This window comes from Macaca nemestrina (assembly GCF_043159975.1).
Source record: "Macaca nemestrina isolate mMacNem1 chromosome 4 unlocalized genomic scaffold, mMacNem.hap1 SUPER_4_unloc_4, whole genome shotgun sequence".
NCBI classification, from domain to species: domain Eukaryota; kingdom Metazoa; phylum Chordata; class Mammalia; order Primates; family Cercopithecidae; genus Macaca; species Macaca nemestrina.
In genome coordinates this window covers 350,536-376,325 of record NW_027257558.1, presented here as the reverse complement: position 1 = coordinate 376,325, position 25,790 = coordinate 350,536, and the positions used below count along the sequence as shown (strand labels likewise).

Genomic DNA, 25,790 nt, shown 5'->3' with positions numbered 1-25,790 from the left:
CCTGAGCACCTCCCTGCTCTGCCTCCAGCCAGCACCTTCGGGCACTCACCCCGCTGCTCCCAGAGCCCGCACTGGCCCAGGATCTCCTCTTCTGCTGCTGTCAATCTTCCATTTTAGGGCAAATAAGTGGGAAACTAGAAAGTTATAAGACCCCTCAGCTTTTTAAAAATTTGTCTTCTCAGAAAACAAGGAACACTAATTCTACTTCCATTGGTTTAATATGTTGCCCCCATCTGCATGTTCATGGATATGTGTTTTTATATATATTTTAATCAACATTCATAAAAGCACGCACTGTTGGCTGCATTCAGTTTAATTACATTTGGTGTAAGAAGTTTTAAATTCAGTGAATTCAGGCACTCAAAATTTAAGCCCTCTGACATCTATTAATCAAATGGAAATACGACAGGTAGATATTACAAAAATCAAGAGAAGTGATTAACATAAATCCTGGACTTTTGGATATTTCCACTAATGTATATATTAGTACACAAACTTGAGCATTTTCAACAAATCTTTGAACTCAAATTCCATTCTTAACTTTTACAGGTAAATCGATATCCATACGTGATTTTAAGCAGCTCAAGCATCAGCTCTTCAAAACAACCAGAAATGCTGCGGGTAAATCCCACCGAGTAGCAAATAACTGCACCCAACAACCCAAGTACCTCCCCTGAGGCATCTGGAACTTGAGGATTACGAGCAGCCTTTGGTTTCTGAGGTGCCCGAGAGTGGGGACTCCCAACTGTAAGAAGGTCTCAGGGATAAGGAAAACTGGTCAAAACATCATCCCTGCCACCCCCCCGCCACGTGCTTACAGATCTCACTTCCTCTCTGCCCCCCAAAGCCTGACTCCTGGTTCCAGCCCTGCTGCTTACTGGGCTGAGGGCATGGGCGTCAACTGCACCTGTAAGGGGAGAAGCTGTTCAGGATTCAGGATACAGGATCCTGGCTATCCCGGCAGCGCTCAAGCTGATATTGTCATTGACTTTATAGTGAGTTACTTACTGCAAAAGTTTAACTTCTAAATAATGTAGATATGTGTATTCTAACAGGGAAATCCTGAACATAGAACACAGGCCACACGCTCACACAGATGCTATCTGGCCAGCACTCTTTTCTTTGGCTTTTCAATAGACGTTTTTAAAAGCCGTTTTCAGTTCATAGCAAACTCAGGAGGAAAGTACAGAGAGTCCTCACGTATCTCCTTACCCAGCACAGGCACAGCCTCCATTATTCTCCTGTCCCCACCGGACAAGCACGTCTGTATGACTGACGGACCCGTATCAACACGACACCACCACCCAGAGTCCACAGCTCACCAGAGGGCTCGGCCTGCTGCTGCTCACTCTGTGGGTTTCACAGAGGTGGAACGGCAAGGATCCCCCATGAAAGCCCCACCCGGAGTTGCTTCCCCACCCTACACATCCTGTATGCTCCTCCCATTCATCTCTCCCTTCCCCAAACCCTGGCAGCCGCTGACCGTTTTCCTTTCTCCACAGCTTTGCCCTTTCCAGACTGTCCTGTGGTTGGACTCAGACAGCAGGTAGCCTTTCCAGATTGGAGACTCACTTAGCAACATGCGTTTCAGATCCTTCCGTGTCTTTTCATGGCTTAGTGGTCCAGTTCTTTTCAGTGCTGAATGATATCCCAGTTTCTGACATACCACAGTTTATCCATTCACCTACTGAAGGGCATCTTGGTTGCTTTCAAGTTTTGGCAATGATAAATAAAGCTGCTGTCAACATCTGTGTGCACATTTCCGAGTGGAAGTGAACTTTCAGCTCTTCTGAGTAAACGTCCAAGACTTTGATTTCTCCTGTGGTCGGAGTGCTTAGTTCCACAGAAAACTGCCACGCTGCCTCCCACAGCAGCTGCCCTACTTCCCCCAGTGATGAGTGAAGGTCCTGATGCCCACACACCCACCAGCACGCAGTGGTGTCAGAGTTCCAGTATTGACCAGGCTGATGGGTGCGCAGTGACGCCTCGCCCTACGACATAAGACGCGGGCCATCTTTCCGCGTGGAGATTTGCCATCTGTGTATCTTCTTTGTTGGGTTATCTATCCAGGTCTTTGGTCCATTTTTAATCAGGTTGTTCATTTTCTTGTTGAGTTTTGAGAGTTCCTTGCACGGTTTAGATAACAGCCTTTATCAGATGAGTCTTTTACAGATACGTTCTCCCCTGTCTGTGGCCTGCCCTCTCATGCTCCTGAGACACTATGTTTATTTTAAAAAACATTTTAGACAGAAGATGGACCTCCCAGTCCACCACGGTTCTCATTTTGGCCGTGGTCACCACCCTCCCAGCCCTTGTTCCCACCTTTCCACGATCTCCTGGTCCTATGGGAGTCAACCCATACTAAGTCCCTAACGGATCTCCAATGATGGCAACGACAAAGCAGGCAGTTTGCAGGTAGGAAGGAGCTGATGGAGGTCGGAGCAGAGTGTGAGGCCAGCGGCTTCATCCCTCGGGGACGGGCAGGCCTCTCAGATGTCCCTCTGGGTCACCTCCCAAATGAAGTACCTGCCTTGGCCGTTGGCAGGAAGCAGGAGCTGGCACGGCATTTACAGGTGAGCCTCCGTAACAGGAAACTCTACTTTCTGGGGAGAATGCATTTTCATTATCAAGGCTTTTAGGCTTTTAATTAAGAAATAAAAGAGCAGTGCCTGGAGTGAGGATGCAGGGACTGTGTGTGACCCACACGCTCCTTTACAGCTGGCGCAAAGGACCCTGGAGTGAGGGTGCAGTGCCTGCTCTGAGTCACCAGCACACTCATCGTTTCTACATAAAGAACCCTGCGAGTCTGTCCCAGGACTTTTTAGCCTAGACCTAAAAATTCGGGGCCCAGGAAACCCTAACCATTTTAGGAACCTGAGGGGTGGGCCAAGGGGATCTCAGAGTTTGGTGCTGGCTGTGGGACCAGAAAAGGGTGGGCTAGGGCTTCCCACAAGCTCTCCAGGGAGGCCTCACGTGCACTGGTTTGGGGAAATCAGGATGCAAGCAGATACCGTATGCTCTGCCACGGGACCATGAAGTCTGCGGAACCTCAGAGGAACACGGACAAATGGCTGCATGAGTCCCACAGGCCGAGCCTCAGCCGGCGCCCATGTCAAGAACACAGGCACGCCAGGAGGGGTAGCCGATGCAGGCAACGCTTGCAACCCCAGCATGCGGCAGCGTCCGAGGGTGGGGGTCTCTGGCCAGGCTCCACCACAACTGCCATATTCTGTGGCAAAAATTTAAAAGTAGATTTTAACTAGTTACAACTCTAACTTGTTTTACAGATCAACAGAACACAGGGTACCAACAGGCTCCAAAATACTTCGGCGAGAACCAAGTCTAGAATGTAGGTGGCTGCTGCTCCGAGTGTGACCAGTCCCCTGTAGTGCCATAAATCCTAGATCTAGGAGACTAAGTGCTCTTCCTAAGCCAGAAGGCACCCTGAGGCTCTGAGGGCACCCTCTGTCCCTGGGCCAGTCCATCAGCCCCGGCAGAAGTTTCTAGAGTAAGAGCCTGTGGATTCGTACTGGACGGATGTAAACCAGGCAAAGTCACAGGGGCTCATCCTGGAATCCCATCAGCTTACCCATTCATGCCCCTGGAGAGCCCTGCCCCCAGTTCCACACCCACAGTCACGCTGAACCACAAGAACTGGCTTCTAGGCCCTCAAGCTACTCCCTCTCTCCCCTGGACAGACCCTTCTCAAACCATGAGGCCCAGAGTAGACTTAACAGGTGGTCCCAGCAGAACTGGCCACTGCATGAATTGATAGTGTGTGTGTTTGTGGTGGTTCTTGTTCTGTCACTCAGGCACAGTGCACCATAAGTACAGTGGTGCTATCAGGGTTCACTGCAGCCTCAACCTGCCAGGCTTGGGTGATCCTCCAGCCTCAGCTTCCCGAGTAGCTGGGACCACAGGTGCACATCACCACCACTATTTAATTTTTTGTAGAGTCAGGGTCTTGATATGTTGCCCAGGCTAGTCTCGAATTCCTGGGCTCAAAATTGAACTGCCCACTTCAGCCTCCCAAGGTGCTGGGATTACAGGTGTGAGCCACTATGCCCAGCCTAGAATTGGTATTTCTTCAACCTGAATTTGACACATGAACCCCACTTACATAGATATCAACCACTCTCACAGCTCCAGGGTTTTTCTGAATCTCGATTCTGTTCGTTCCAGGTCAATATCTAAGAAAGGGTCAGAACTGACCCTCCCTCAATGAAGCCTAAGGGCAAATGCAACAGCATCTCAGGGTGTGAGGAGACAAAGTAAGAAGGGTGGAAAATACACACTGAAATTCTAGTGTTAGAATCATAATCACCAAAAATTTAAGAGACAATCTGCTTTCCAAAACATGTAGATGCTGGATTATCTTCCAAGTCATCAGATTCCACAGCCAGGTGCTGAGAGGGGCACAGCTTTCTAAGCTCACAGACCGGGGCAGCCTAACAGCCTTGGGGCAAACTAAACAGAGGCTTGTGTCTCTCAAAGAGGAAGGTGCTCAAGTCCTTCCAAATAGATTCTTCTTCTAAGTTAGATGCCTCCTAACAACACTGTTTAGAGTGCCAGTGTGTTCAGAAGTGTGAAGCTGAAAATACATCTCAGGACCCCAAAATCACTAAGCTAAAGGGAAATCAAGGTGGGGGACAGCTTAGGGTAAACCTGCCTCCCATGCTCTTCCTAACAGAGACAGCTACTGGGGGGAAAAACAGCCACGTACCTCCCGCACAACCAGTCCGCAAGGAAATTCCTCATGGACAGAGGACAGAACTCAAAGTCACCATCTGCACATGGAGATAAATGCGGATCTGACTGCTTCCTCTGGAAAGGTTCACCAGAAACGCATTTATCTGATCTACCTGTGACCTGGAAACCCCTCCCTGCTTTGAGCTGTCCCTCCGTCCTGGACCGAACCAACGAACATCTCACATGTATTGATGTCTCACGTCTCCCTAAAATGTGAAAGACCAAGTTGTGCCCCAAACACCTTGGGCACATGTCCAGGACCTCCTGAGGCTGTCACAGTGTGTCCTCAACCCCTCCTGAGGCTGTGTCTTCAACCTTGGGAAAATGAACTCTCTATGGGCCGAGAACGGTCTCAGAGATGCTTCTGGTTTATAGGAAGCATTCCCTCCGGCGGGTATAACGATGAAATCAAGTGGAATTACAAAATGCCACTTTAGTAAAGGCTGAATTAGGGTTCGATGTGCTTAAAAAAAAAGTCACGTTCTATTTATCAATGGACCATGAAGCCCACACCCCCTTCTGCAGTGAAGATGTCAACTGAGACGAGGGGCCCCTCCTGTGGATGCAGCAAAGGCTACCCTCTGACCCCACTTCCCAGAGTCCAGGCTCCTGCTGCTCAGGGAACAGCAACCCCAGCTTCACGGGGCTCAGGCCTCCAAACCCAACTCCCACCCATGCTGGAGAATCACTCCAGGGACTTGCGAAATGGCAGGTGCAACTCTCACCTCATCCCCTTCAAAGGGGAAAAGGCACCTTCCCGCTGCTCCTCCTGCTGGTGGGAACTGAAGCAGGAGCTGGAGGATCGGGAGGGAAACAACCTGGGTCGCTGCTAGTCACAGATGGCAAATGCCAACCAGCCTCGACCTTCACATTGCAGAGAAGACATCCTTCTCTTTTGTCAGGTCCCTGTTAAATGTTTGCACCCATTCCTTAAAAAAAACAAAACAAAACAAAAAAACTCAGATACAGCATGGGTGTTTTGCTGACAATATTTCAATTATTTGGCGTCTTTTGGTCAAATGCCACCAAAACAGGAAACTGAACCCTGTTATTCAGGAAACTACTTTCCAGCCCCATCCACCCTCCCAGGCTGTCATCTTATGGGGTTTGTCTGCTGGATGATTAACAATAACTGCTCTTGAGAACTAGGTGTACAGAACAGACAAGACGTCAGCTCAGGTTGAGGGGAAACAGGAAAAGCGCCCTCTCCCTGCAGGACGGTGAAGGAGGAACCTTCAGCACCTGGGTTTGCAGGATGCTGGATCTCCGAGAGCATCTCTCACAGTTCAAGTAAGGCCAGACCCTCCTCTGCCGCAGCCTGTTCAGGAGAAGGCAGCACCTGCCCCAGAGACCCACAGCCCTGTGCGGGGTTGAAATTTCCTCCCTTGGTAAGAGTCAGGAACAGGGGTGGGGAGAGAAGCAGCAGGGCTGAGGGGCACTGTGGAAACTCCATGCCACGCTAACTCTCGTCTGACGTGCTCCGGCCAAAGCCACGCTTCTCGGAGGGCATTTCCCTTCACATATCCGGAAATCATCAACGTCTAGTCTCCCCACAGAACAGATCATTCCCCAAGAGGCAGAGGCTTGGCTGTAACACGTGGTAATGAGGGGTGCACCTTCGTGCCCATTCCACAGTGTTTCCCGTTACCTGTTTTACCTTAAGCTAAAAATAGTTCCTGTTTACACTCTGCAGTGACACAGACAGCAAAACACACGAGATTCAGTGTGATCCCACACCCGTCCCTGATGACCTCAAGTTCTTTATTTGTTCGTTTTGCTTCTAGAGTTTATGCTCTCTCCCGGGGTTCCAGGCCTGTGGATTCCACCAACCATAGAGCAAGAATATCTTTTTAATGTGTTTGTACTAAGCATTCAGACTTTATTATTATTATTCACTAAACAATATAGTTTAACAACTACTCGCATGGCATGTCCATGGTACAGCTGTTATGGGCAACCCTGACATGACTGAACGTCTGCAGGAGGATGTGCGTATGTCATATGCAAACACGATGCCATTTTATACCAGGGACCTGAGCGCCCACAGACCTTGCATTCCACAGGCTGTCCTGCAGCCCACCCTCATGGGCACTGCGGAATGGCTAGAATAGAAAATACAGAGGTTTTAAATACTTATGTACTAAATCTAATCTTTTGTTAAGAAATTACTGTGTATCACGTGTATTATTTGGAAGTCCTTCCTGGCCCAGAGACTTGACGTGTTCTTTTGTCCACTGATCTAGTCATTCCAGTAAGTTTATTGAACACAAATCAATTTTACAATTAAATTCTTGCAGGAATCACACTCATACTGTAAGCTGCTTTGGTTTTTAAAGTGAAATAACCAATAGTTTTGCAAACCAGCGATATCATAGAGTAACAGGATAAAGCAGCCCCATGACATGCAGAAACACGGGATTTCAAAGTTGACCAGTAAAAAACACGTTACCAACCCCTAAATGTGAAAATGTTTTACACCACAGCAGATACTCCAGAGAAAAACAAGATGTTCAAAAAAGCCCTTTGTGGAAAAACACTTTCCCCTTCATTGTTCACACGGTTTCCAGAAGCTTGTGTTTGGCAATGACCATGAACCAGAAGTAGCGTCTGCTGCAACTACTGCTACTGCAACACAGAATATTAAGGCAAAAAAAAAAAAAAAAAGAAAAAGAAAAAAAGAAAAAAAAGGACACAGCATATTTCCTATTGATGAGAACAGGTAGAGTGTTATCAGAGTGAGTGTGTTCTGCGGTCAACAATGTTCAAATTCTAAGTCTCCCGCAGACACTAGACGGTAACCGCCAAAGCTTGTGTACTTGGCAACGTTCAAGGAGACCAAGTTCAGAGCTGTCACAATGCAGCACCATCCTCACGCGATTATCTCAGGCGGGTTTGAGGGCACGTACCCCCGTCACAGCGGGATAGCTGCCCAGCCCAGCACTTCCTGAGATCACAGACCTTCGCCTTCCCACGTCTTCAATAGTTCCTTTACACTGGGAACCAGAGAGCAAAACCTAAAACACTTCCTCAAATCTCAAGACAGTCTTGAGAGCTCTTCTTGCCCCTTCTCTTCTGAAAAAGCCTATTTCACAAGCAATCTGTAGCGCTTACCAGAGCTGGCGCAGGAGGAGAGCTAGTGTTTGGTAGACGGAGTTTCAAGTGTGGGGAGACCAGGAAGTTCTGGAGATCAATGGTGGTGATCGCGGCACGATAGTGTGAACACAGTTAATGCCACCAAACCATACACTTAAAAACAGAGTGCTATGTAATTTTACCACAATAAAAAGACTGAGAAAAGTCATCTATAATTACCGTCTCCAATATCTTGCATCCTGTAAGGTGCATTTGCTTGTGCACCCTGTGACAGCTCGCTCCTTCCTGACCTCCTCCTTCGGTTCCCTGTCTCGATCCCACTGGTTCCTCTCCTCATGGGCCTCTTTCTTGTCATCTGGCAGGGTTCTACCAGGACCCTCTGGCTCTCACGCCACCCCAGTTCCACAGACCCACCCACTGGGTGGACCACAGGTGTCCAGCCCGACCTTGCTGATATGCTCCAGCTGGCCCTGGACTCGAACCACGCTCCTGCGGCTTTCCATCAGTGTGGCATCTGCGAGTTACCTCCTGGGCAATGCCAGGTGATGGTAACATCAACCAGGAGGCACCGCTGAGAAGCAGAACGAATGGTGTGGTGCCCCGAACATCATATCCTTCAACAGAGCTCTATGTTTTCTCCTCTCCTGGCACAGCTTCGCTGTAGGAAGGAGGCCATTCCTCCAGTGCTGCTACTTCCAGGACCGGGGAAAGCAAGCTTCAGAAAGGAACGGTGTCAAAGAGGCAGGACCCACCAGCAGGGATGCTGGCGGCCGGGCGACCACAGCCCCAGCATTCCCCAGCCACCACGGCTGACAGCCCAGACTTCAGAAATGCACGGCTTCAACCTTAGGAGTAAAAACCCTCCCAAGCCAACTATTATTTTCAACAATGGGATTGGGGAGTGGGCTGTTGTAACCCTGCCTCTCTCGACGGCACAGATCATCGGATCCCAGTTCTTATACGATTAGGGAGTGGGGGGGTCCTAACCCTGCCCCCCTTGATAGAAAAGAACTGGGATCTGATGATCTGTGCTAAGTGAGCACTTTGATTCCACCACATGCAGTCATCCTCAGCACCAGGAAAAGTCAGAAGCGTTGAGTGATGACACTGATACCAACACATGCGGTTCTGACGGCTCCGGTAAACTGGCTGCACAGATACAACCCGACATTGGTGAGATCCACGGAATTCACCAGTCTTCCCAAGGATCGTGTTCCTGAATCTTCTGCATTCTGAATAACTGTCTCCTTTGCCAGGGCTGAGCCATGCTACCCTCTCGCCTGTCCTCTGCTTTCACCAGCTTCGTGCGCGTTTCCAGGCAAGTGTTTATGCAGGTACTATCACTTATTTCCACAGCAAGAACGTACACAGACACCATACAGAAATGGGCAACCCTATTAGGAGCTGTGCAGGTAGATCTAACTCATCAGATGTGCCAAATTCCTGTTGCCATGGAAATTAAACTAACGTTTCTATGACCGTATCTCTTACTGCACCACTAAAGACCATCCGGGTAAGAGGAATGTGCCTCTACATAGCATTCAGCGCACGTTTACATGTCGGTTTTCCCTGAATATGGTTGTTATGTGAGACAGAAATCAGTAAGATGGGCTGTAACATATAGTATAGGATCATTGTGTCTCCTAGGCCTAAACACATCCTTTAATGAAGTTTAACTCTCTGGGGACATGAGTTACATAGTAACATGTTTTGGGTATTGTCTCTTTCACATTCTAAGTACCAACACCAAAGAAGTTCTTGAGTTCCTTGTTAAGCTGAAAAGCAATTTACAAAGCATAAAAGCCCCAATATTAAAGGATACAATTCAGTCTTTTTAGCATATTCTCAAAACTGTACAACAATCAACCACTACTATGTAATTCCGGGAATTTTTCACTACTGGCCAAGGAAACCTTGAACCCATTAAAGAGTCAGCACCTGCTCCTTCTTTCCGCCAGCCCGTGGCAGTCGCCAGCCGACTTCCGTTTTTCTGGATTTGCCCATTCTGGACACCTGTTGTGAGAAGAATCGTACAGTGCGTGACCTTTGGCATGACCTTCGGTGCTGGCATCTTTCACGTCCAAGGTGAGTGGAATCTCACAGTGCGTGACCTTTGGCGCAGGCATCTTTCACGTCCAAGGCTCATTTGGGTTGGAGCACACGTTCTTTTGTTCCTTTTTACGGCTGAGTGAGATTCCATTGTGCATACATTGTCTTTATCCATTCATCTGTTGACAGACACCTGGGCTGTTTCTACTATTAGGAATAATGCCGCTATGAAGACTCTTACATAAGATTTTTTGGTAAAAACACTTTCAATTTTCTTGGGCATATGCCTAGGAGTGAAATTACTGGGTCGTACGGTGATTCTATGCTTAACTTTTCTGAGGAATTAACTGCCAGACCAGGTGGTCCCCTCTCCCCATCTCTGCTGCAGTGCACTTAAAACAAGGATTCCTGGAAGCACCTTTTTAGTCCAATTCATGCATGAGTCTGCCCCACACCCTGCAGACAAGCCCTGGAGGTCAGGGTTCAGGGCCCCCAGGTGGGTAATGAGAGCTTTGTGCACTCTCTGGAGTTGTCACCCAGAGACCCACGGCTGGAAGGGAAGAAACTTGCATACTATGAAACATCCAGGCCCTGAGACCCACTCAGGAGCAGAAAACGGGGAAGGAGCCTCAACAAGACCCTCGGGAGGGCAGTCAGCAGGAGCCTCGGAGGTCACCAGGAGGGAGGGTGTCAGGCAGTGAGGCCAGAGGTGATGTGGCCGGGAAGGAGGAGACGTGGCCAGAGGCAACGTGGCCGGGCAAGGAGACACAGCTGGAAGGAAGTGACAAGAGGGGTCTCCAGGCCTCAGACTGTGCCTGATTTATGGATGACATTTTAATTATGATGTTATATCTAACTTTAAAGAAAAGTAGCAATTTAGAACCACTGTGTACATTTAAGCACAGTACAAATATAACATTTTCCAAACCAAAGAACAGTACATTGAAGGAAAAAATAGCAACTCACCAAAAAAAAAAAAAAAAAAAAAAAAAAAGTGAATAAAAAAATTCATTTAAGATCAGAAATAAAGAGATCCAATAGCTCTTGTAGTCCAATCCCCACCCTAACGTGAATGGGAGAAAAAGGGAATTAGATTCTAGTCAGTCAAAATTAAAGACAAAACTGATGCATTTTACTTTCTACTTGACAGAAAACAAGAAAAGCTCATCAAGGAATCCCAACAAACAGTAACTTTAGGAGTCCCCAAAATACAAAATTCACCTTCAAATTGAATCAACTGCTAAGTGTGTATAAAGTTACGTTTTTCTTTATTGCCTTCCTTCTCCCCAAGGGCTTTTTTAGACCTTGTTTCCCCCTAATTGCCTCCAACACCCAGGAAATTTAAACCCCACAAGTAAACCGTGTCTCGATTCACACACAGTGTCCTTTGGAGCACACAGTCCATTGCGCTAAGACGTTCTTGTCACCTAAGCACCGAATACAGCCTGAGAACGCACAACACGCACACACACGAACTCGGACAGACAACAGGTGAGATACGGCACATGAGGAAGATGAGACAAATGAGCTTCACTGACTTCACCGACACCCCAGATCCATGAAGAAGTGACACACGCAGCCTGATCGGGTGCCGGTGACTCCTGGAAAACAGCCAAGGACAGCATTTGGAGAAGCAGCACCGCAGGCCAGGAGGGTCTCAGGGCTTCAGAGGAGAGGGGTTCCCTGACCAGGTGCTGGGGCTTCAGAGGAGAGGGGCGCCCCGACCAGGTGCTGGGGCTTCAGAGGGGAGGGATGCCCCGACCAGGTGCTGGGGCTTCAGAGAGGAGGGGTGCCCCAGGCAGGCGCTGCAGCTTCAGAGGGGAAGACGCCCCGAGCAGGTCCTGGGGGCGGCAGAATAAGCCCTGGGTCCCCTTGTCACTTTTCACTCCCTACTCCCGAATCTCGCCCTGAAGTTGCAGCAAGTCCAGGTATTCATTTACCCATAAAATTAAGTATCTGTGAGTAACAGAAGTCACTAATCCACACCGATCTGAGTCCACAGATACCTCCCAGAGATGCCACCATCCCTTCTGGTAGAAGGGCAGCCCAGGGGCACACGCTGCTAGGAAGGGAGACTGTCTCAAGCCTGATGCTGCAGAGTCCTCAACACTAAGTCTACCTTCTGGAACCATGCCGTCTCCTACAGAAGCAACTAGGGGCATGTAGGGTTTTTAAAATCTTTTTTTTTCCTTAAGAGTCCCCCTCTGTCACCCAGGCTGGAGTGCAGTGGCACAATCTCGGCTCGCTGCAACCTCTGCCTCTCGAGTTCAAGTGATTCTCCTGCCTCGGCCTCCCGAGTAGCTGGGAATACAGGCGCCTGTCACCAGGCCCGGCTAATTTTGTGTATTTTTAATAGAGATGGGATTTCACTCTGTTGGCCAGGCTGGTCTCGAACACCTGACCTCACATGATCCACCCACCTCGGCCTCTGAAACTGCTGGGAGTACAGGCATGAGCCATGGTGCCCGGCCCATATAGCTATTTAAATTTGACTAAAATTAAAAAAAATTAGAAATTCAGTTTCTCATTTACACTTCAAGCATTCAGTCAGCCACAGGCGGCCACTGATCAGAGGCTGGTAGAGATGTCACACTCCACTCTGTAGAAGGATCTATGGACGAAGTGGCTCTAAGATCATCTCAGCATCTTTATATTGAAGCTACCGAAATTTCACTCTGATTATTATAGACGTCAGCATTCTCCCATTTTAAAATGTCAGTGCTATTGCAACGATCAGATCTGTGACTTCTCAGAAGCTCTTCTCTTCCTGGACAAAAATACAGAACATCTGCACTCTGTCTCCACACTAAGGGACAGCAGAAGCCTCCGTGTAAAATCAGGGGGAGAAAAAAAAAAAAGAATCCCTGGTCCCTCTCCCCCTACAATTTTGTGAAACTCCTCTTAATATTCAGAATAACTGCCAGAATTGCAATAAACAAGCAGCCCTTAACCAGGAAGAAGCAGGGAAGCAAGAAGAGGGAGATGCCAGGACCCTCAGATCCCTCCGGGACCCCAGGCCCAGCCAGGACTGAGAAGGGCAGCACAGCCCGGCAGACCTACATACCTGATGCGATCTGTGCACACGGCTTCCCCAGGCCTCAGTACCCCGCTCTGCCCTCACTGAGCACTGTGGCTCTGGTAGAGGCAGCTCCCTGAGCCCCAACACCCACAGCCAGTCCCCTCCTTGCAGGTCTCAGCTCTGCTGTCACTGCCTCAAGTGCATCCCTGATGCTTCTCAGCATCATCCGCGTACCGTGTCCCCTCTACCCCATAGCCCTTGCTACCGCCCAGCCCACCACGGATTCTGGCACACAGCAGGTGCCTGAGACGCCCCAATGGGTGGCATACCAGGGTAGGGCTTGGAGTTCCAAGGGCCACATCCCGCATACCACCACAAGCGCCACGGAGGCTGTGGAACGGGTCCAAGTTTCAGGCCGGGGCTCAGCTTCTCCCGGCCGTGGAGGCCAAGAACCTAGCAAGCGAGCGCAGCCGGAAGCAGGATCCCAAACCCCCTTCCTGTTCCTTAAGAGGAACGAGGCCTCGGAGCACAACCCCACCAGGGCCTTCCTCCAGTCAGGCTGCCTGTCAGAGCACCGACACCTTCACCGCACGGAAACCCATCAAGTACCTCCTGTGAGAAGAAAATCACCAAGTACCACAGGAGCCATGTCCACCGGCAGCGTCTGCTGAGCCCAATTAGTGACAACAGCAGCCGGGCCCCCACGTAGCACGTGCCCACTCCGAACCTGCCCCGCACACAAGGCCGACCATCCTGGCGCTCAGCTTTGACTCATCAGGGGCCTCTTACAGGAGAGCTCGGCATGTCTATCTTCCCTGGGCTCACAGAAAGGAGCGGGACTCAGCCCCGAGTGTGAACAGAGTCAAGCTCCCACTAGCTGTGCAGACAACCTTCCTAGCCCTGGCCTGGGAAGGGGCCAAGCCCAAACAGTCATCTTTTGCCCGCACAGGTACAGAATTGAGCCAGTTCTCTCAATGGACTCGAGACAGGTCAACTCCAGGCTCCTCAGTGCTCTGGGGTTCACCTCGGGCCGCTGCACCTTTGAAACGTGGCTGTGGACTCCTTTAGGCTGCTCAGTGTCACGGCCCATTTCATTCCGACACTGCAGGCCACTGCTGTGGTGTCAATACCCAGGACACCCCTGCCGGCATCCTCCGAGATGCTGCAGCAGCTGCTGTGATCTGAGAACAGCCACTTGCAGGCATCAAAGGGAGGGCTCAAGTCTCCTCTGAGAGCAGCGGCTACAGCTTTGGAAGACATTGCACTCAATCCTGGGTGAGTCTGGCTCGGTCTGCAATCTAAGCCTGGTTGCTGGGGAGACACACTCTGTTGTAACTGACAGAGGCTGTTGGTGGCAGCTCTACCAAGACTGAGAATGGCAACTAATCTGAGATTTACTATCCATACTTTCTATCTGATGTTTAAAAGGAAAGCATCGTGAAGTTCCAGTAGCAAGGAATTTTCTATCATCTATCACATGAAGATACAGCAGAAATGCAGCTAAAATGTTAGTAGGGTCTATGTAGAGGAACAGACGAGTCTATTTCAGGAAAAGTGCTTGCTGGCTTTTTAGAAACAGAGTGAAATCCCTGCCAAGTAAAAGGTTTGTACTTTTGCTTTGGAAAGTTCTTCCTTATTATTTGAATACATTAACTATATTTAAGTGTTCTTGTAGGCTAAGTATTAAATATTCAAAAGTAAGTAATTCTGTTCGGTCTATTTCATTCTTTAAATGCAGCTTTCAAAAACTGACAAACACCTGGCCGGGTGCGGTGGCTCGCGCCTGTAATCCCAGCACTTTGGGAGGCTGAGGCGGGTGGATCACGAGGTAAGGAGATCGAGACCATCCTGGCTAACACGGTGAAGCCCCGTCTCTATTAAAAAGGCAAAAAATTAGCTGGGCGTGACGGTGGGTGACTGTGGTCCCAGCTACTTGGGAGGCTGAGGCAGGAGAATGGCGTGAACCCGGGAGGCGGAGCTTGCACTAAGCCGAGATCACACCACTGTACTCCAGCCTGGGTGACACAGCAATACTCCATCTCAAAAAAAAAAAAAAAAAAGTTACAAACACCGCATGTCTGCCCTGGCTCCGGCCATCTCCACAGAGTGGACAGAGCTTGGGAAAAGCTCACTGTGGAGGCCCAGGAGGCCGGGACGCACCTTTGCTCAGCAGATGAGCGAGAGGGTCAGCCACCCTACGGAAGAAGCCCGCATTAGCTATGTTACTGATGATATCCACATAAATTTCTATTTTGCCTCCCACACACAGACCTGGGATCCATGTTTGAGCAAGCGGATCCTGCCAACAGAGGCTCCACGCCATCATTTCTCTGACTTCCCCAACAAGAGCCAGGCCAGGCAGTGTCCCCACACGGGCCCTGGGACCCAGGAAGATCCGGGTCCTGCCCTTCTCCCTCATCCCTGCAGCGCCTCGCTTGCTGTGGAAGTGCAGCAGTTCTGGCTGAACCTACGTTCACCTGGGGTGTTCAGGAGAAGCCTCTGTGCAGAAATCAGCTGGGAAGCAGGGCTGTGTGTGCTGGCAGATCATCGAATGGATTTGCAGAACTGAGTTTTCAACATGGGTGCCGCCATGAAGTCCCTCAAGCCCTTCGTGAGCCTAGAGACACAGAGCCATTTGCTGCACTCCCACAATCTCTAACCACCCTGCATGGAAGCTCAGTTTATCCAAAGGACCATAAAATTGTGTATGTAAACAAAGTTTGGCATAATGAATTAAAACGGAAGTCACCACTTCTCTTTTCCATTAATCCATTCATTCAAACAAGTGTCTCTTGAGTATGTGCATCGAATACTGTGGAATTAGGATTTAGTCCATGCCTTCAAGAAATATACATCACAGAAGAAAAGGTATAGCTTGTAACTAACAGTGGTGAACAGGCAAGAAATACACATCGAAGAAAAAAAGGTAGAGCTTGTAACTGTAACAGTGCCGAACAGGCAAGAAATAAGCATCATAGAAGGAAAGGTAGAGCTTGTAACTAACATCATAGAAGGAAAGGTATAGCTTATAAACTAACAGTTGCGAACAGGACAGAATCTCACAGGCTTATCAGGAACTGCCGAGGAGGAAGCCATGATTCATTTCCACCTGCAGTAGACAAATGTTCCCTGGATAAAGTAACTTATCTGTTCCTTATTGTTTAGATCTTGCTTGATAGGGTATTAAATCACCACTTTATGTGCTGCTTATATAAAATTCATCATTGTCAGGGGAGGTTATAAAATAAATACTTCACACAAGCTTGGGCTGTGAATGGTGGAAGGCAATGGGACGATGTGTTCCCATGTTCTCGAGACACAGAAAGATCAAGACCCTGGTTCCTTCTCCTCCCCACCGCCCTGTTCCCAGATGAGGGGTGGAGGCAAGGCCGCTGTGCAGTCCTAGAGCTGGCTCCAGGGCGGGGGACACCACGCCCACACTCTCTGCGCCTCATGCAAGAAATACAGCCTGGGGGGCAATCACCAATTGACCTGGCGGTGGGGAGAGTCCTTCATCAAAAGCCTGTGCTTCCAGGAACCAGGACAAAGCAGGACCCCCAGGAAAACTGTTCCAGGTGCTCCTGAAACCTGGGCAGAGTCACAGCCTGGCAGGAAGCACCAGTGACGCAGGCGTGCCCAAGATTGGGAGGATGGCCAGACGCCTGGAGGCCAGACCAGCCTGCAGGATATGACCACTTCTCTCTGGTTCGTTAGAGATAGACAGTCTGGGCTTCACTTTTGTATGTGGAGTCTCACAGTACAGAAATATCACAAAGGGATTAGACTTCATATATCCCAATTTTTTAATTTTAAAAAAATCACATTTATTGCAACTAATTCTAAATGCAACAAAGAAAAATAAATAATTATGAAAATACAGGCCTATAAAATATAAACCACAATCTCTTTACCCATAGGAGACCCAAAATTTAGTTTACCTTTTCTTCAGTATCGTCTCATTTTTTTTTTAAGCCATTACTGAGGTGTCTCCTCACTGCCCCATGAGGAGGTTCATGGGCTCTTCAGGGCTCTTTACTGTTTTGCCGTTTTTTAGCTTTCAGGGCAGGATCATTTTCCCACACTTGTTTGCTTCCTTGTTCACCAATTGTTCACAAGGACATCATTGTGCCTCAGAAAACCTAGTAACTGAACTTCATTAAAAGTGAAAAAAATAAGGACATATTGGCTGCTATGACAGCATCCTCAGTCACCGAATCTCCCTGGGGGACCAGATACACCCCCATCTCCTTGTAACCCCAGCATGCAGGTATCGCTGCAGCTGACAGGACTGACCCAGCCTGGGGGAGGCATGAAAGCAAAGAGAAGGCAGGTGACTCATTTAGGAAACTCGGGTGATCCTCTCGAGCCACGTTTCTCAGGGCGTCAGGGGACCAGCCACATGCAGGGAACCTCCTTGGCCTGGCAGGTGGCAGACTCCTGGGACCCTCCTCAGACACGTTAATCAGAGAATCTAAAGGCGGGCAGACTCTGAAAAGTATCTGTAAAGGAAGGACTTAGCTCTGCTGTGAGCCCACTACATGCAGGGTCGCGCAGGACGCCGCTCCCAGCGTCCAGTCTCCATTTCACCCTCCTGGGAGGAACATCCGTCAAGTCACAGAGCACGGTCTTCAGCGAACACCTTCCTGAGCGACCTCCACTGTCGCCCAACCCTGCAGGAGTAGCCTCTGAGTAGGGGAAACAAGTCTTTGCTCCTGACTCGGCCACCTTGACGCTGGTCAGAAGACCAGCACTCCCACGTCTCTGGGGAAAGGAGCGGCCCTGGGCAGGAATGCACTTGGCAGCCCCAGGGAGGGGCCAGGTGTGGAGGAGCAGGCCTCTGCCCGCAGACACGTCAGCTCAGCATCCTGGAGCAGAACCTCCAGTCCAGCTGAGCCTACAGATGGCTGCAGCCCTGGACAGCATCTTCACGGTGACCCGGGGGACTGGGCCAGAGCCGCTCAGCAGGGCTGCCGTGAATTTGCAACCTGAAGAAGCTGTACAGTCGTACACATACGTTGCCTTAAGCCCCTAGGTTTTGGGGTCACTTGTCACACAGCGACAGACAGTGGATGTGCACGGACTCCCAGGCCACGATGGCCTCTCCCGGCCTCACCCGGGCTGTCTCATCTGTTCCCGTGACATCACGTTTCTCAAAGTCAAAGGCTGCCAGGGCCCCCTCTTTTCTTCACAAAGTCGTTACAAGCTCACGATACAAACTGGAAAAAAAAAAATCTGTAAAATACAACGTATGACGCAATACAGGGTGAATGCGCAGGCACATACACACGCGAAACAGGTGCATGCACACATGAACAGGTGTACACGCATGAAACAGGGGCACGAGTGAAGGTGTACACGCGTCAAACAGGTGTGCATACACACATGAAAGCACCAGACATGAAGGGCTGTCTTTGGAATCCTGGTTTTTAGGCATCTCCCTCACCCTTTTACATCTACACGATCACAAACACAGCACACCACAGTACTGAGGGGAAGTCCCAGCTTCTCATGGGGGCACATGAGGCTTTTTATTTATGCCACAGGTTGCATCACTACATTCTAGAACTGCAAGGCCCCGCACTGCCAGGACTGGGTCAGGCCCACCCTGTGCTCCAAGGACCAGGCCGCCTGCCAGCCCACACGGACCTGCCCCCCGGATGGTGCGGCTGCTTCGAAAACAGAGGCTCAGGCCCACCCAGAGACCTGCAGTACCTCTTATTAAATCAAGACTTGGCTGTGGGTAAACGTGAAGATTTTTATTAAACATGACTCTGGAACATTCAAAGGACCATAACTGAATGCTCCTTTCGCAGCCACGGCGTGTCCAGATGCTCATGGAGAAGGCCAGGGTGTGGGAACCCACGGAGGCCTGACAAGGCAGACTCGGAGCTGTGTGGCGCAGTTACCACCGATTTTGTGTTGACACTTGCCTTTTATATTCAGATTAAAATAAAAAACAAGACGCAAAAGTGGCTCACATTCTATTTCAATTCTCTATTTTTGTAGTAATTGGGCCCCTTTCCCTCTGGTTTCCCAACCAAGCGATAAATAGGCCCAGCTGCGATTTGTCAAAGTCTGGGCCTCTGTTGTAGAGTAAGTGAGGGGGGTAGGGAGGGGAGCAGGAGTGGTGAGGAGGAGTGGGGGATAGGGAGGGACAGAGGGAAGGATAGAGAGACAGACAAACTGCCGAGGGCTGGAGGCAGGAGGGATGCTCCCTGGCAGCCTCAGGCTCCCCATTCCAAGGTAACTGAGCTGGCATCACGCATGCGGTGCCGTCATATGACTTGGCTGACACACGCCAGAATTACAACAAAATGCTTAAGGAGAAGAGTAAGCACCAGAATCTTCAGATTACGGTAGAGTCCCGGTTTCACGCTTGCCTTGTATGACATTCTATAAATTGTAAAGATAACGCATTTTCTTACCAGCCACGCTGTTCCCCAAATACTAACTATAATAAAGACCAGACAGCATCTGAGTACTGAGCGTGTGTCAAGCCCCGTGAGGTAGGCAGCATTTACTTTGCTAGAGAAAGAAACAGACTCTGAGAGAAACTTCCTGAGGCCAGGCAGCTGTCTCCAAACCCACCTCGCGCCTCCTGACCCTGAACGTGGAGGACCCAAGTCATTCACATGAATAATTTACCTACATGCATGTCAGATTGAGCTTCAGCCCCCAGATCTAATCATCTCTATGCAGGAATGTGTCAAGGAAGGTACACAATTCTATGAGTTCGAGCTGGGGGAACAAAGGTAGGCACCCTCGACACAGATGTGGGGCGGAGGCGGGCGCCCAGTGCAGGGGTGGACAGGAGCACGTCCAGCCCTGCCCAGTCACACAACCACCCTGCCATGCCAGTGCAGGGGCCACCACCGTGTCTCGGGGAAAAGCAGCTTCTCCTGCACAGGAATCTACCCCTGAAAGTGTGTTGCTGAGCAGGTTTGGACCAACATCTCAGAAATCAGACACTGTGTAACACGCTTATCTATACAGGCTGCCTATGTCCGGGAATCACCAATAATTCCCGTCTCGCCATCAGTTATTTCTGGTAAATACTGACTATTCTAAGTCAACTGAGGCAACACAAGAACAACATAATGGAAATGTCAGAGTCAATCAACTCCACCTGCTGAAGAGCTGGGACTAATGATGAAACCTAAGGAATCCTGGAGAACACAGCAGGACCCCAGACCACGCAGACCACCCCAGCCTCCTTCCACAGGAGTTAGTCGTGGGGCCAAGGAACGGCTTCCAAGGAATCTCAGAGGTTTTCAAGGTCTTGAAAGTTTAACGGGAATTGAATATTTGCATCTGAGTCACACGAGCACATTAAAAGTAAAATTTCCCCTTTCCACTAGAATTATGAGCTTGGGGCAGCGACACTGGCTGTATCTCATGCTCGTGAGATGTTGGGGGCAGCCGTGCATCTCGGGTGAATCATTTATAATAATGAAAGAAGTGCTTGGGCCCTCGATCCAGGATCGCAGACACCACCAACGAGGGTCTAAACAGGAAAAGCCTCGGCCTGGAACGGCTGGTGTCCGTGGGGGCTGGGAGGAGCACCAAGGAAACTCAGGGGCAAGCCCCACACAAGCTCGGCATGTCCTAGCCCACACAGTCGGCATCAGCCACAGGGATCTTTTGTTGCTTTTTGTTCAGGAAGGAACACATTAAAAAGCCCGGGGCCCAAGGCCTGGACTCCTCAAAGCTCCCCACAGAGCCAGGTTAATTGGCACCTTCCCTCATGTTAAAATCAACTATATATGGCTGCTGAGAGCATCTCAGAGCAGGTGCAACACTGAGCTTCCTTGCTGTCTGGGGAAAACAGGAATTCTAGGCCTCTGCCCTCCTACCTCCCCAGAGGCTCTGGCCCAAGTGAGCTCAGCTTCTCCCGGGTAAGGAGCACAGACCAGTTTCCCACATGCCCCTCAGGTGGTGCAGACACTTCCACCTTGGCACAAGCCCTCACAACCCACCCCAGAGGTGAAAGCCCAGCCCTGTTGCCCCGGTCTGGCAGGAGGCAGCTGCTGGGGCCCCTGCTCAGGGTTCAGCACAGCGAGGTCCAGCCACACCAGGTGAGACATCCACCCACCCGGACATTCGTCTTTAACCTAAAACAGACACAGGAATTCGGCAAGGGGTTCCTTCCCCTGACAAACCCATCCCTCCTGTTCTCATCTCTCCCTCCTGCCCCAGTACTGCCCCCAAGGCCACCCAGCACTGCGCCCAAGGCCTGACTCCCAGTTTTACAGGGAATCCAAGACGATTATGATTTTGAGAAACTGGGAGCTACACAGAAAATGAGTCGGTAAAGCCAGTGTCCACTGATCCTCCACTCCACACAGTGGAGAGCAGTCCTCGGGATAAAACCCATGGGGTGGGGAAGACGCGATCAAGGTGGGCAGGACAGAGGAGCAGCAAAGGGGGTGATTCGGAGAACAAGGCCACAAGAACACAAGGCTAAAGTGCTCAGCGGCTGGAAGACAAAACACAGGAGACAGAAACACTGACCGTTTAAAAAGAAAAGAAAAAAAAAAAAAAGCCTCACTCTTAAGAGTCCAGCAAGATTTAAGTTCTGAAGTCACAAATGTATCAGCACAGACTTCTCATAATGCCTGAAACTTGGCGCAGTAAACACGTGAATCAATTCTCCCAAGTCCATCGTTTTCTTTGATGAGCCTCTTGAGTCTCAGGCTGGTTTCAAAGCAAGCCCTTCTCTGTTTGTTGATGACTTAATAATTAACATACTTGAAAACACATTGACTTCCAAATTAATCTGCTAATAAAATATTAATTACCACACTGGCTGTCATCCACAGAAGAAACACAATCACTTTCTGGTTGTAAAAACTTTAGAATTTGAAGCCCCTTTGGCCATCTGAACAGCCCCTGCTTTTGACGAGGGCATTCCATAGCTAATCTGAAAAACTAGTCCAGGCCATGATCGCTGGGGGGTCGGAATTGCCTCATCACCCCACCTCCCTTCTGGAATTAGACAGAACTTAGACTCTTAGTCTGATGGGAAACATTTACAATCTATTCTCTCCGAAGTTACCTGGAGGATTCCCTCCACATGACAAAGCCTTGGTCTCCACAACCCCTTATCTGACAACTCTCTCGACCAACTGTCAATCAGGAAATTTTCGAATCTACCTATGACCTGGACACCCCTGCTTCCAGTTGTCCCACCGTTCCAGACCAAACCAATGTACATCTTACATTTATTTGATTGATTGTCTCATGTCTCCCTAAAAGCTATAAAACCAGGCTGGAATCTGACCACCTTGGGAATACATTCTTAGGATCTCCTGAGGGCAGTATCAAGGGCCATGGTAACTCATTTGGCTCAGAATAAATCTCGAAATGCTTCACAGAGTTTGGGTCTTTGCTGACACGGTACCTTTCATGGGTATTCATCTGGGGGACTCACAATCAACCGGAGGCAGCAGTTGCCCACTGTGCAAAAGTCTCTGCAGGACTGAGCCTCTGGCACGGGGACTCCAATCCCTGAAGCAGCAGCTGTCCCATGTCGCATGGCCTGATAGACCTGCACCTCCAGGGCTTCTCATTTCAGAGTCTCAGCAACAAATCTACCAAATGTCATCAACATCACAGAATATTCCTCGAGGCTTTTGGCTGTTGCTTCTCCCCAAGTTTACTCTAGAACCAGAATGGCAATACTCGGAACAGGATGGTTCTCAGTCACTGACCCTCCTGGTAAATACACTGTCTCCAACGCCCTTTCCCGCCAGTCACAGCTTCCTTCGAGTCAGGCTCGAAGGCCACCTCCCCAAGAAGGAAACCTCTTCAATCCAGCAGCCACAGCTCCTGTTCCCATCTAGAGCTTGTCTGCCAGGAAGGGAAGACTCCTCATTCTGGAGACAGCAGGTGCCACAAACTCAGGGTATTAGCCATTGTGAAGGCAAACACTCATGAAATTAATACACTTTTTCCTCCTTGGATACTGACACTTCCTCTTCTGGAGGTCAGCCAAGGTCATCTGCACGAGTCACGAGCGTGATCGCTCCAGCCCCTCCTTCGGTGTCAGCAGTGTGGTTCCGCTCTGAGACCCTCCTGCATCAGCCGGGCCATGCACCTGTTCCCACGACTGCTGTCAGCAGACTACAGCGATTCTAAGATAATCAGCAAGCTGATGTTCCGAAGGATGCATTTTAAAGAAAAATGTGCAAGTTTTACTGCATGAAATCAGCTACATCTTTTGCTACTCCAGAGGCTTGTTTTGCTTTCCTCAAGGTTCTCTACAATGATCCCGACAGTCAAGGTTCCCAGTTACAGGCAGAGGGGTTGGGCAGGCCGCGTCTGATGTGTAACACACACAGAGGATCCACGTCAAAGGATTTTCTCCGTTCACCAACATCATCAGGACAAAGTTTAAACAGTAATAATCTGCCTGTCTGGAAAACTGAGCCCACTTGAGAACTAGTGCAACAAATGTGTTTGACAAAGTTGCAGGTGGACGTGTTAGTGAATGAACCACTATTTCAAGGAGGATAAAGGCTCACTATTCAAAGGCGTGTTTTCATCAAGTTTTGTAATTTCAGCTTCATGCATTTAAATCATGAAGTGAGGCTTCTACCTGATACATTACAGAATCTCTACAAAATAGACAAAATTCCAATTCTGCACATTCACTCTCATTCTTTTCCATATGCATACGGATGGTGGTAATTTAAGTTGGCATTCCAACAGGATTTCTAAATTAAACTGTCTTCTACTTTAAACACTACGTGTTAAACATTACACACTCCATTGTTCAACATTTATAGCAGGGTCTGTATGGCCAGTTTTAAAGATTTCTCCCTCACTAAAAACAAGCGTTTAACCAATAAATGGTCTACTCTAAAATATTCTAGAGACAGAGATACATTTGGAGAGTGGACACACTTAACACAGAAATCCGGAACATCAAACAGGCACAACCAGCAGTGAGGGTGGAAGGGGCGCCATGTCAGTGCCCCTAAAAACACGCACAAGCCTGGCTGCTTAAAAGGAACGAATATAGCTCAACACTCTTATGTGAACATTGATGTGTCTACTGCCTTACAGAATCCTCCTAGCTGAGCTGCAGGAATCTTCCTTGGAGCCTTTTCTCACCTACACTGCCTACAGGTGCCCACTGGGCTCCCAGGGCAGTATCGTGTCTTTGTTTAGAATATCACAGTATCTGGAGGCCTGTTTAATCCCAAGTCAGAGTCTTATCATAACTCAGACACCATCCCTCAGGACTTGTGGGCCAACTTCGGCTAATGCAGTCTGCTCCACGGTGCCCTGCAGATGGGCTTGGTGCATCCACACGATTTTAAGATTTGGGGCTGCCGTTTTCTGCAGTCACAGATGCGGACTTACATATTCATCATGACTGAAGGCAGCACGTGTTTTTATGTTCCTTCTGTAATGGTAATAATCATGGCAACATTTCCTTGATCCTTAAAAAAGCCACCTAACAGCAGTTGCATTCCACCCCCTTCCTTTTTTTTTTTTTTTTTTTTTTTTGAGACGGAGTCTCGCTCTGTCGCCCAGACTGGAGTGCAGTGGCGCGATCTCGGCTCACTGCAAGCTCCGCCTCCCGGGTTCACGCCATTCTCCTGCCTCAGCCTCCAGAGTAGCTGGGACTACAGTCGCCCGCCACCACGCCCGGCCAATTTCTTTTTGTATTTTCAGTAGAGACGGGGTTTCACCGTGTTAGCCAGGATGGTCTCGATCTCCTGACCTCGTGATCCGCCCGCCTCGGCCTCCCAAAGTGCTGGGATTACAGGCTTGAGCCACCGCGCCCGGCATACCCCCTTCCTTAAAATTAATAGAATTTACCAAACTAGGTGAAATCAGTCTTCATGAGAAAGTGACAAATCAGTGTTCACACAATGGCATAATAGCTGGGCATACAGTGTATGTCAACATCCCAAACTAAGCACCCATCACAGTTATTCCCAACTCGCAGGAAAGCTAGAAAAAATAGAAGGCTTAAAACATAATTATAAATGAAAATAACAAGAAACCAAAGTTTCTGCGGAGCATTTGTTAGCCAAGCAAGGAAAGCCATTAACCAGTGCTGATTACATTGCATTTGATTACAGCAGCCAAAGACGTGTCCAGAGGAAGAGACTTTTAAAGATTAGTCTTTCGGTAAGAATGGTTGCTTAACAAGTTCACACTACTGGGCTACACCAATCGTCAATTAAAAAGCAAGGCAAACGAGTGTGAGTCATTTTCCTTAATTCTTAATACGTCAAAAATTACCACATTGGCCAAACTGGTCTCCAACTCCTGACCTCAGGTGATCCGCCCGCCCCGGCCTCCCAAAGCGCTGGGATTACCGGCGTAAGCCACCACACCTGGCTGAGAAGTGTTTGACAGAGGCTGAGGGGAGGCTCCTGTCCCTTCCTGGGACATCCACATCCCACACAGTTTCCCTTATCGACTATGACACTCGAAGCATCACAGCAAGGGCAGTTGCATCTCCGCAGTTCTCTGCACTAATGCCACAGCTGCGTGACCAGCCACAGCCCTGGAGCTGCCACTCAGCCTTACCGTGCTGGCACAAGCACAACAGAAACTACCACGCCCCCAAGAGGGAGGAGTGGGGACCCAGGGGAGTGAACCAGGAGGGGGAATGCAGCCCAGGGGAGTAGGGAGGAGTGGGAGCCCTGGGGAGTGAACTATGAGGGAGGAGTGGGGGCCCTGGGGAGTGAACTATGAGGGAGGAATGGGGGCCCAGGGCAATGAACCAGGAGGGAGGAGTGGGGGCCCAGGGCAGTGAACCAGGAGGGAGGAGTGGGCACACAGGAGAGTGAAACAGGAGGGAGGAGGGTGGAGTTCGGCCCAGGGAGTGAACCAGGAAGGAGGAGTGTGGTCCAGGGGA

The 25,790-nt window shown here is 49.5% G+C and overlaps 1 protein-coding gene across 1 annotated transcript in view; it reads right to left on the bottom strand.

Moving 5' to 3' along the window:
• Positions 1 to 297: 297 nt before the first annotated feature.
• The window catches only part of LOC139361048 (uncharacterized), a 128,175-nt gene continuing 102,682 nt past the window's right edge, over positions 298 to 25,790 (bottom strand). The window contains exon 6 of the mRNA XM_071089529.1: positions 298 to 5,678. The gene's annotated coding sequence lies outside the window, so the exon portion shown is untranslated. The remainder of the gene's footprint in view (positions 5,679 to 25,790) is intronic.